Source organism: Myxocyprinus asiaticus, chromosome 28 (genome assembly GCF_019703515.2).
Source record: "Myxocyprinus asiaticus isolate MX2 ecotype Aquarium Trade chromosome 28, UBuf_Myxa_2, whole genome shotgun sequence".
Classification (NCBI taxonomy): Eukaryota; Metazoa; Chordata; class Actinopteri; order Cypriniformes; family Catostomidae; genus Myxocyprinus; species Myxocyprinus asiaticus.
In genome coordinates this window covers 36,380,773-36,393,047 of record NC_059371.1, presented here as the reverse complement: position 1 = coordinate 36,393,047, position 12,275 = coordinate 36,380,773, and positions in this window count along the sequence as shown.

Sequence of the window (12,275 nt, the reverse complement as noted above, 5' to 3'; positions counted from 1 at the left end):
AACAAAAAATAAAAAAATGACTACACATTAATAGTTTAAATAAGAAAGATATGTACAAAATAATATTTACATTTTACATTACTAAAACTACTTACTAAAAAAATTGAGTATAATTAGGTATAAGAGCATGATGAAAATTAATACAGGTTAATTTGAAAATAATTAATGCATGGTAAAAAAGGGCATTTGCGGCAGATCCTTTAAAATGCAAATACTTTTAAAGACAGATTGAAAACATTGTATGCGTAAATGTAACATTTCCACATCTGATGACGTGTTTCTGCCTTATTTAGCAGCGTAAATCTAACAAACTTTTTGTATTTTACATTTTTTTATTATTTAGTGTACATTTGTAACATTACAATATGTTATATTGCCCTAGCATTAATAATAATAATTTTAAAAAATTGTTACCGCTGCAGCAGTGGGGTTCCTAATACAGCTTGCTAGGAGAGTGACAGTAAATGTTTTCATGGCATCTTTCTCTCCTCTGAATGCCCACTCGCTCTATTTTTATGTTTTTCTAATTTTAGAGTTTTTCTTTTACTTAAAGAGCAAACGGGAAAGCAAAAATAATTATGCTGTGGTCTCCCATTCACCACTATAGAAGTTTACGCTGCAATAATTTACTTCCAGTACTGAGAATTATTATAACATACAATATAAGGGTGAAGATGGAGAGGTGGAGGGATGCCAGAAGAATTGTCACCAGTGTGAGGGAAGCAGCTGCTATATGATTTACAGACCTAGATGAACAAGCTCCTCCCAAACTTACTTGCTCTCATTCATTCTCTAAATACAACAAAATCTCCTACACACAGGATAAAAGATACATCAAATGTCATCTACCACTTCAAACTCAGTAGTCAATTAATGGTCTGCACATTCTAGACAATTTGCTCCTCCAGACAAGTTGAGCCAGATATCATATTTCTATCACCTTAGGTTACTGATGCTTTCCTGTAATTTCAGTTGATAGAAGTCCTGAAATTCTGAATTAGTGCATAGTTTAAAATCTGTCTCACAACTTAAGACATCTTACCATCTATCATACCTTTTTCAAAAATCACCAATTGGGCTAATAAATAGGCCACATCAATAACCCACATTATTGGGACACACCACACCTCTGCAGGTCAGTCATTGTTGTTTGCTCCTAATTTGATTTCAGACATTCAAGCCCAGTTCCCACAACACTGTTTTATTCTGTGCATTAATACATGCATTATATTATTGATCCTCCCTTAATTCACCTTGCTGAAACTTGCATAAGGAATCCATAGGGAGTTTCCACTTCTAATGCTCAAGGCAAGCATCACAAAATCGTACACAGTACTGTATATTGCATTACTAGATCATTTACCTGTCTGATGATGTAATGCATTGAGAGTGCTTGTGTTCAAACAGAATTTGTCCTACTAAATCTATGGCTCAAAATGTAAGGCGTAGAGGTTTTATGTCACTTGGGATTTAGAAATGGTTCATGAGCTCAGAAGATTTCTAGGAATGCTGATGGACTGCAGATTCAAAGGACTAACAGCTTTTAATAAGCATAATAGTAATATGATTAATAAATCATTCAAATTATGTACTTATAATCCTCCCCAAGAGGTTGTGGTAATCATTTAAAAATGATCATACACCTTTGTTATTTAACAACTGCCATTAACTACATTAAACCTACGCTAAAACTCTGAAAAAAGAAACATAGTTAAATAAAAAATTATATATATTTAGTGTCATTTATTTTGGAATTGCTCATTGGCAGCTCTGCCATCAGTTCAGAATAATTCATCTTTACTGTAAATATTATTAATTCTCTCAAATATACATTCCTCACACACAGAGTGAAAGATAACTTTTAGTACCCAAACATAACATATTTAGAATATTCTCTATAGAACAGAGTTGGTGCTCACAGAACCAGTTTTAACCAGTCATTTCTAAAGATATAGTTAGTGTAAAACCTAAAAGCCTTAGAGGAGAAATATAATAGACATGGCAACATGATCACACAGGAAGTCTGCATTTTGTTTCCAAGAGTTCTGGAACCCTAGGAGTGTGGGAGACCCGGGTTCACGTCTCGCGTTGAAATCAGGAAGTAATCGCGCTCACATCAGTGATGATTGCGATTCAGAGGTTGTGTTTTTCCACTAACGTTACATTTTACCCCACTGATAGTTATGTTTGGTAGGGGGGTACAGTTGATAAAATATGCATTCCTCTTCACTGTATCACAGCTGAAAGCAACTTGCTTAACAACTCACTTTCAACCACACCTCACCATGCCTTTTTCAGCAAGTCCAAAAACAACAATTGTAAGGTTCCTGTAGTTCAACTGGTAGAGCATGGCACTAGTGACACCAAGATCATGGGTTTGATTCCCAGAGTGTTACAGGAGATATCTTTGTACATCTTTTAAAAATATTCACCATTGACTGATGGGTAAAATCTTTACAGTGGAAAAAGTTACAGAGTGCACCTCTAAAAAAATCTCTTAAAACCAAAATAGTTCTGGAATATTTAGAAAGAAATGCTCTAACGCTCTTTAACACTAACCTAACCCTACATATTAATACACAGAAGCAGGTCAGCCTATTAAAGAAGTTAAATTAGTGAGGTGTCCTAACTGCAGTGATGTTGTAATATGGTTTCTTTTTAAAATGTTGACTAATGAAGCCTTTAATCATAAGAGTGAATCTTTGAATAAATCATTTCAAAAACATGTGGTTCCTTCAAGTCCTGAGCAATTACTCTACAATATAAATGACATTAATCCTCTAAATCAAAATAATTATGTCAATAAAACCATTAGTGACTCACCCTAAAATCTTTTCTCCCTCTAATGAGATTACAATTCTTTACATGTTTCAGCTCTGGATGGGGTGGTGATGAATAAGAAGTTAATAAATACCAGGATTCTGCTGCAAGAAACTCTTGAATGAAATAAGAGCTGGTTCCAGCAAGACCTAATTTTCTCTTCATTTAATTCAAGTCCTCTGTGTTAAATATGTATCAAGTAAGTTATCAACTCTTTTTTGTAAGCTTGTTGTCTCGGCTAATTAGCACATAATCATTGATTTTAGACAAACAGGCATCCGGGATTTATAGGTTGTCTTTGTAGATCAGGTGTTGGTAAGAAAGCCTTTCCTTTTATGAAATTGTAAAGAGTGGTATAGTAAAGAGATATTCTGTGCATTTAACTGTAAATAGTATACCAGTGTCTCACGTAATTAAGTGTCCTCAATGATGCAAGAGTAAGAAGTTTAATGTAAGTTTATATATGCTGGCTGGAAAAACAGTAAAATGATTGCTCCATAATTAGTCTATTTAGTCATCAAAATAGGAATTTCTTGAAAATACTGCTGTTGGCCTGACAAATTGAATAGCAGCCCCTCAACAAGAAATCCGAAAGATGTTAAGATGATCTTACCTTGTCCAGACAATTGCAGATTCAGGAGAAACTGATGGACACCTAATTTACTTTAATGTTTATGGATTGTGTGACTGCCATGTTCTGGAAAAATGCCTGGAAAATTAGAAATCACCTGTGAATAGATAACAACCTGTGATGACAACTTTGATTCTGATTAAGCAATGATCCCACTCATGTTTTATCCTTTCATTTGTAATTCCTCTCTCTCTCTCTCTCTCTCTCTCTCTCTTTCAGCATCTAACAGCATATTTTTTGGAAAGTCTGCAATCAAAAACCTTTGCACTTTTTGCCGTGTCCCTGCCATTAAACTGTCAGAATGGACATACTGCAATTGAGTTTGCGAGAACTACCTAATATCATGCCATGATATGAACTTAAGGGTGTCGTTGTCAAGGATTTTGCAGATGATTGCAAAGGCATTCAAGCATGTGGAAGCAATGGTAAGAGTTGTAGATCTTTGGACTGCACTGCTTAAAGTGACTGTCTTTGAAAACTTGGTCAGTTAGGGCCTTTTCTTGCCACAAATTCTACTGTTATTTAGCTTTGCTTTTCTTGTGTGTGGTTAAAAGGAAATTTTATTTTTCTTTCGGTGTGTTTTACAGGTAATGTCCCATCACTACAGAATGGCAAGTATATGATAGTTCCTGTAGTAGAAGAATTCGAGAAAGACTGCTGGAGGTCCAAGATTGACGAATATGCGCAAAACTGAATTTGTGTTCTGAATTCAATCAAATTGTGTGTTAATTCCCTTCCAACCTCACTGTATTAACACTGCCCAGGGGTCAGATATATTTCACTATGCATCCCTGACAATGACATTTACATGCTGTTCAACCCCTGGTGTAGAGGTATGTATTAAAAAAGAAATATGCAAAACATGGGTGTTGGTTTTTATATTGTACTTGTATTTCATTAGACTTTTAAATGTCATATCAATGCCTGCCCATGCTGATTTGGTGCTGGTCTAGACATTGCACCAGTATTGCCATGCTTTTCAGCTGCTAAACCTCATCTTGAAAGTTTAGCTAGTTTAAAAGCCCACTGGGAACACCAGTATCCCATGGTCATTTTAGGAGGCACTATTAAATACATATAAAATTACAATTTCTGTCTCCTCATCAGATGACTGTGTGTACCTGGATGATGATGCAGAGAGAACTGAGTTTGTGCTGAATGATACAGGCAGAATCTGTTATGGAACTAAGCAACAGTTGGCTGAAGAACATGGAACTTTGACCATAAAATGCTACAGGCATAGTTTTCTGTTGCTGACTGCATGGAATTGCTTTGCAATCTCTGACTTCCATGTTCTTGTAGTTTGATGAGGAAGTCTTGGCTGCGTGTTTATATGTGTTGGAAAGAAGTGGTGTCCCATGCTCAGGATGGGGAAGCCCCATTAATGTTGCCAGAGTTGCATCTGCCATGGTGAGTCTTCACCATCAAAGTCTAACAAACAGCCTGACATGCTCTATTTTGAGCATGGTAAACCTCAATGAAGGAATATAACAATGTAACACTTTCAACCATCTTACAGGTTATCGCCAATGACGAGTATGGTGTTTTGATGGGTAACTGGCCGAATTGCTATAGAGGTGGGGTTTCTCCAACAACCTGGTGCAGTAGCAGTGCTATCCTGAAGCAGTACCACAAAAGTGGAGGAAGACCTGTCAAATATGGACAGAGTTTGGTCTTCGCTGGAGTCACCAACACGACTAAGAGTTTACACAAATGGACAAGGAGAAAAAGGGTATAGAAAGTAATGTGGTGTAATTCACGTACATTTTCTCGTTCTTAGTGTTGAGATCCTTGGGTATTCCAACTCGTCCCGTCTCCAATTTTATGTCGGCTGACGTTTGTTTGACGACAGGTGTTTACTTTGATGAGAAATTTGTGCTAATTGAGCACATGAACTGTAATCCAATCTGGTAAAAATCATTGTATTTCAATTGTTCCTAGAATTCTAGTTCCCTATTTGGATCCCTCAAATACTTATAAAGTAACAAAAACTGATTAGAAGTTTTTGTTCTTCATGTATTACGTTTTAAAGAGCTATTTTAAACATCACTCTCCAATTCTTCATTTCAAATCAATCTTCGTTTCCCTCTCTTTCTCGATTCCTCTCTCTGTGTAGGAACTTCCATGTGTGGAATGAATCTTGGATGTCTTGTCCAGACCTGCTGTTTGGTTTTGGAGGTTGGCAGGTGGTTGATTCCACTTATCAGGAGACTTGCCAGGGCATCATGCACTGTGGCCCTGCAGACCTCTGTTGCAGCAGTCTGCAGCGTACGGGTCTTCCTGATGCATGACGTGCCCTTCCTTTTTGCAGAAGTACATTAATTTCTTTATTTCTAAGTCTCAGTACATGGATTTATATTGTAGTGTACAGTGCATCCGGAAAGTATTCACAGCACTTCACTTTTTCCACATTTTGTTATGTTACAGCTTTATTCCAAAATGGATTAAATTCATTATTTTCCTCAAAATTCTACAAACAATACCCCATAATGACAACGTGAAAGAAGTTTGTTTGAAATCTTTGCAAATTTATTAAAAATAAAAAAACGAAAACAAAATCACATGTACATAAGTATTCACAGCCTTTGCCATGACACTCAAAATTGAGCTCAGGTGCATCCTGTTTCCACTGATCATCCTTGAGATGTTTCTACAACTTGATTGGAGTCCACCTGTGGTAAATTCAGTTGATTGGACATGATTTGGAAAGGCACACACCTGTCTATATAAGGTCCCACAGTTAACAGCACATGTCAGAGCACAAACCAAGCCATGAAGTCCAAGGAATTACCTGTAGACCTCCGAGACAGGATTGTATCGAGGCACAGATCTGGGGAAGGGTACAGAAAAATGTTTGCAGCATTGAAGGTCCCAATGAGCACAGTGGCCTCCATCATCTGTAAATGGAAGAAATTTGGAACCACCAGGACTCTTCCTAGAGCTGGCCGCCTGGCCAAACTGAGCGATCGGGGGAGAAGGGCCTTAGTCAGGGAGGTGACCAAGAACCCGATGGTCACTCTGACAGAGCTCCAACGTTTCTCTGTGGAGAGAGGAGAACCTTCCAGAAGAACAACCATCTCTGCAGCACTCCACCAATCAGGCCTGTATTGTAGAGTGGCCAGACGGAAGCCTCAGTAAAAGGCACATGACAGCCTGTCTGGAGTTTGCCAGAAGGCACCTGAAGGACTCCCAGACCATGAGAAACAAAGACTGAACTCTTTGGCCTGAATGGCAAGTGTCATGTCTGGAGGAAACCAGGCACCGCTCATCACCTGGCCAATACCATCCCTACAGCGAAGCATGGTGGTGGCAGCATCATGCTGTGGGGATGTTTTTCAGCGGCAGGAACTGGGAGACTAGTCGGGATCGAGGGAAAGATGAATGCAGCAATGTACAGAGACATCCTTGATGAAAACCTGCTCCAGAGCGCTCTGGACCTCAGACTGGGGCAAAGGTTCATCTTCCAACATGGACAACGACCCTAAGCACAGAGCCAAGATAACAAAGGAGTGGCTCTGGGACAACTCTATGAATGTCCTTGAGTGGCCCAGCCAGAGCCCAGACTTGAACCTGATTGAACATCTCTGGAGAGATCTGAAAATGGCTGTGCACCGACGCTCCCCATCCAACCTGATGGAGCTTGAGAGGTCCTGCAAAGAAGAATGGAAGAAACTGCCAAAAAATAGGTGTGCCAAGCTTGTAGCATCATTCTCAAAAAGACTTGAGGCTGTAATTGGTGCCAAAGGTGCTTCAACAAAGTATTGAGCAAAGGCTGTGAATACTTATGTACATGTGATTTTTTTTTATTTTTTTTTTTTTTTTTCCGTTTTTTATTTTTAATAAATTTGCAAAGATTTCAAACAAACTTCTTTCATGTTGTCATTATGGGGTATTGGTTGTAGAATTTTGAGGAAAATAATGAATTTAATCCATTTTGGAATAAGGCTGTAACATAACAAAATGTGGAAAAAGTGAAGCGCTGTGAATACTTTCCGGATGTACTGTATTGTTAGGACTACAGAAGTAATGTTTGGTGTTCCAGGTGAACAATGTAAAGTCTACTGACAACGGAGATGTTATGAAACCTTTGCCATGTCCATGTTGAGAAGAACGCTGTAGGTCACTGCATCAGCAACAAGGCTGTTGGCTCTGGTAAACACGTAGATATTACTCACCTCTACAAACACCCACTAAAAGAAAGCCCACACGTACACACATGGACAATGCCAGAATGGCTTTTTCATTACATTTACAGTATTAGATCTCATTTTAAATATATGTAATACCTTCTCCTACCTCTCCTTTCTACAACATTTATCAGGAACTGAGGAGGAGCATACAGCTTTGGAAACAGCCATTTGCCATGGCTCCAAATGGTGCAAATCCCCTTGGCCCTCACACGAGATGAAGACTTATAGTCATATCAGTAACCTTATAAAAGCTATTTAAATCTTCACGGAGGGAGTCCCCTCATGGGGCTGCCATGTTAGAATCACAAGACCAGCCAAATACTACTCACTTAATCTCTGTTACTGCCCTGTTATTGGACAGTTTCACACATGGATTAAATTAAAAATTGTTTGATTGTGAAAAGTGAATTTCTACAATGGCATCTTTACTGTAACTGAAAACTATTGCGTTAGAATGGTGCTGCTTCCACACCCCTAGCTGTCAGTCAAAGTCCAAAAATTACTGAGTGCACCTTTAATGTAAGCGCTTTTATAAAATTATAAACTTCACATTTCTGCCTTCAAAACTTGTTTCCATTCATTTCCATTGTAAGTGCCTTACTGTAACCTCAGTTTTAGCTTTTTTCTTTTTTTTTTTTTTTTTTAAGAAAATGAAGGACAGGTAGAAATTCTTTTTATGGTAATCAACATATTAATTAATTAGCTAAACTTGTATTGAACGTGGAATGTTCCATTAACTTTTGAAATCATTTAAAATCATTTAGTCCTAAAATGTCTTCTGATTGTCTAAATCAGGTGTTGGCAACCTATGCTCACTCGCGTGACTTCAGAGCATGTTTTCGCGCAGCTGCAGTACCTCGGTGTGCTTGCCTTTATGTTATTGAAACTTTATTAATATATTCATAATAAATAAAATTAATTCAAGATGCTCTGTTGAAGTATGTGACAATTATGGCTTATTTAAACCACAAAGGTGAAACATGAATGAAAACTGTTGTGTGAGATGTGAAGGGGGATGGAGAATCTATATGTGCTTCAGCTGCTTCGACCAAAAAGTCTTCCACATAGACCTTATTTTCGTTAGTGTCATCTTTGATTTTTAATGGGAATGACAACGAGGCTGTGAGGGATAGACCTCCATCTCTTCAACGGGCTGTCCTGCAGTTTAAAGTGTTTTTGGATCATTCTGCGGACTAAACATTGATACAATATCTGTACAAGAACATTCAGTTTACAAAGAACTCCAGACAACATGAGTTGTGGAAATCAGATGTGATCTAGGAGCTTTATACAGCTTTATACCGTTCGTGCCATTGAAGAGACTGTAAGTCAATCCCTCACTGCCTCCTTTTCATTCCCATTAAAAATCAAAGATGGCACTAGCATGTATAAGGTCTATAGGATGCTCCAGTGTTTCCTCGCTCAAGTATCCTCGATAAGCTTCCTTTGTCCTCGATCCTCACCTGCCTATTGTACATAGGGGCCACAGTTTGTTCCTGGCAGGCAGCAGATGCCCTATCCCCTCTTTACATCACAGTGTATCTGAATAAATGCAATGCCAAAATAAATGCAAAGCAGTTTCATTATAGTCACTGCAAAAAACACAGTTTATGTTTATATCTTTTTTGAATTTCTGTAAATAATAATTTGCTGGATAGAATCTGTGTATAAGTTTAAAAGACACCTCTTTAACTTTGTTTCTGACATGGTACTTCTGGGGTAGCAACCATACTTTTTTCCAGCATAATAACTTTCCATTCAACAGAGGGTTCCAGTGTGATATAACATATGGCGTGTGAGTGGCTCTATTATTATTTTATGAGTTAATGATAAACAAGTTTTACCAACTAAAGTTTTGAAAACATCAATTGAGATTAATGGGATAGAATAGTATTAATAAATACCTTTAAACAACATGTGAGTACTTGAGGGTATTGAACCAATAACAGTTGAATACTCCCTTTGAGTAACTTGAATTTTATAATGTGAAAGAAACTCTTCATAAGAAAAGTAATCCCTCTGCATTGTATAACTGATTAACCAAATTAATATTATTGTCAAACCAGCTCTTGTAAAAGAGAGATTTGTGTTTATATAAAACATCTCTATTGTTCCAGATAAAATAATGGTGAGGAGAGAAATTATGCTTGTAGATTAAAGACCAAGACATAAGTATTTGTTTGTGGAAAGCTGATAACTTTGCTGGAATTTTGTCTTTATTGTAATTTTGCTGGAATTTTGTCTTTATTGTAATTACACAATAAGACAAAGTCAAGGCCACCAATTTTTGAGATGTAATGATGAATGAAGTTCCAGACAGACATGGGTTTTTTTTTAAGTGGTGCTTGATCCAGTTGATTTTAAAAGTGTGATTCACAGAAGTAAAATCTAAAAAATTAATATATGCATTTATAACTACAGGCTTTCTGATATAATGCGTACGTTTTTTCCATAAAAACATAAAAAGGATCTGATCTATCACTTTGCTAGTTTGTTAAAGATAACGCAGCATATGTTAATCTAGCTATGCCCCCTGCCTTTGTAAGCAGAACTCTGCCTTTTAATGAAAGGTCTCTTTGAAGCCAGAGATTCAATTTCCTTTTTGTTTTATCAATAAGGGTTAAAACTGAGAGAGCATTTTTTCAACTGATCTTTAAAAATAATAATTTCGAAATATTTAACATTATCTTTTACTGGGATGTTATAAATATTCAGTGAATCACATTCTTTGACAGCCATTAGCTCACATTTATTAATATTAAGACACAGACCAGATGCACAAGAGAACTTGTTAATAATATTAACTGCAACAGGAATTTGATCACTATCATTCAAGAAAAGAGTTGTATCATCAGCTAGCTGACTAATAATGACTACTTTATCTGCAATTGAAAACCCTTTCAGATTACTGATTTTGATATGAACACACAATAATTGAGCTGCAAGCAAATAAAGATAAGGGGAGATGGGACAACCTTACCTAATACCTCTTTTTAGATCAAATCTAGAACTGGTTCCATGTTTAAGTTTAACTGAGCTGTTTGCGTTGCTGTATAAAGTTTGAATTGCTGTAGAAAAGAAGTCGCCTGAAAACTTTTAAAGAGGAGAACAGAAATGCATGTTCAGCAGTGTCAAAGTCTTAATGAAAATCTAAAAATAAAATCAAACTATTTGTATTAATTAGATGGGAGTAATCTAATATGTCTAACACTAATCTCATGTTATTTGATATATGCCTATTATTCATAAAACCTGACTGGGATTCATCAATAACAGTGTCCTAAACATGTTTAATTCTTTTAGCGAATATAGATGCAAGTAACATATAATCATTGTTCAAAAGAGTTATAGGTCGCCAATTATCAATAAAAAGCAGATCTTTTTTAGGCTTTGGAATCAAAGTAATTAATCCTTGAGTCATAGATGATGGTAGGCTGGTATTAGAAATACTTTCACAAAAGACTAGGAGGAAAGAAGCAAGCTGTTCAGCAAATAATTTATAGAATTCAGATGTTAGACCATCAGTTCCAGGGGACTTATTATTGTTTAAATTGTGAATTGAGCCAATTATTTCATCTAAGCTAATGGGTTGATCACACATGGCTTTATCTACATTACTTATTTTCTAAACCTCTCTTAATGAATTAAAAGAAGCAATAGATGCCTTTTCATTAAATTGTGATGTATACTGGTTCCTTTAAAAAGTGGAACAATATTCTGAGATCTCTTTTGGGTCATTTGGGATATTACCATTAATATTTAATTTATTAATATAATTTATTGTAGCATGAACGTTTTGTAACCTAAAAAAAAAAAAAAAAAAAAAAGAAGAATTCTGCTCTCCCTCCTCCAACCTTTTTTCCTTGATCTTACAAAATCACCTTTAGCCATTCTTTTGTAGATATCATCTAACATATTCTGTAAATCCATCATACTCAATATATTTATATAAGTGAAATTATTTGATCCTTTATTAAGAAGTGAGGTAATTCCAAGTATGACTCTTTTTTTCTGTTCTTTTATATGCTAAGAAGGCGACTGTCAAAATTTCTCAAATATTTTGAAGCTTCAAATTTAAAGAGTTCCCAATTAGCACAGTATATATATTTTCTTTTTTTAGGGTTTATTTTTTTAATATATATTTATCAGATTAGTAATCTCTGTCTTAGCCTCAAATGTCAATAGAGTTGTTAAGTTTCCAGTAAGATGATTTTGGAGCACTGTAGAAATTAGCAATTTGCATACTAAGATAAATAGCTTTGTAGTCAGTAAGATGGGTTGGAAAATTTTAACAGAACTGTTTTTATACCTACAGTTTTAGATACAAGCCAAAAATTGATTCTTGACTGTCTGGAAAATCATTATTACACCATGTATAAAATCTATTGTTTGAGTTTTTTTGCCTCCATATGTCAATAATGTCATATTTCTCCATAAGTGTCTTCAACAATGAGTTAACAGGAGTAGCTTATTTATTTATTTATTTAAATAAATTTCCACATAAAATATTGTACCCATAAATATATATAAAAAAAAATAAAAAAATGAAAAAAAAGATTATTGATGGAGAGAACCATGAAGATAAAATGACCATGAGGGTCAAAGCAACAATATGGGACACCACCAGCAAATTT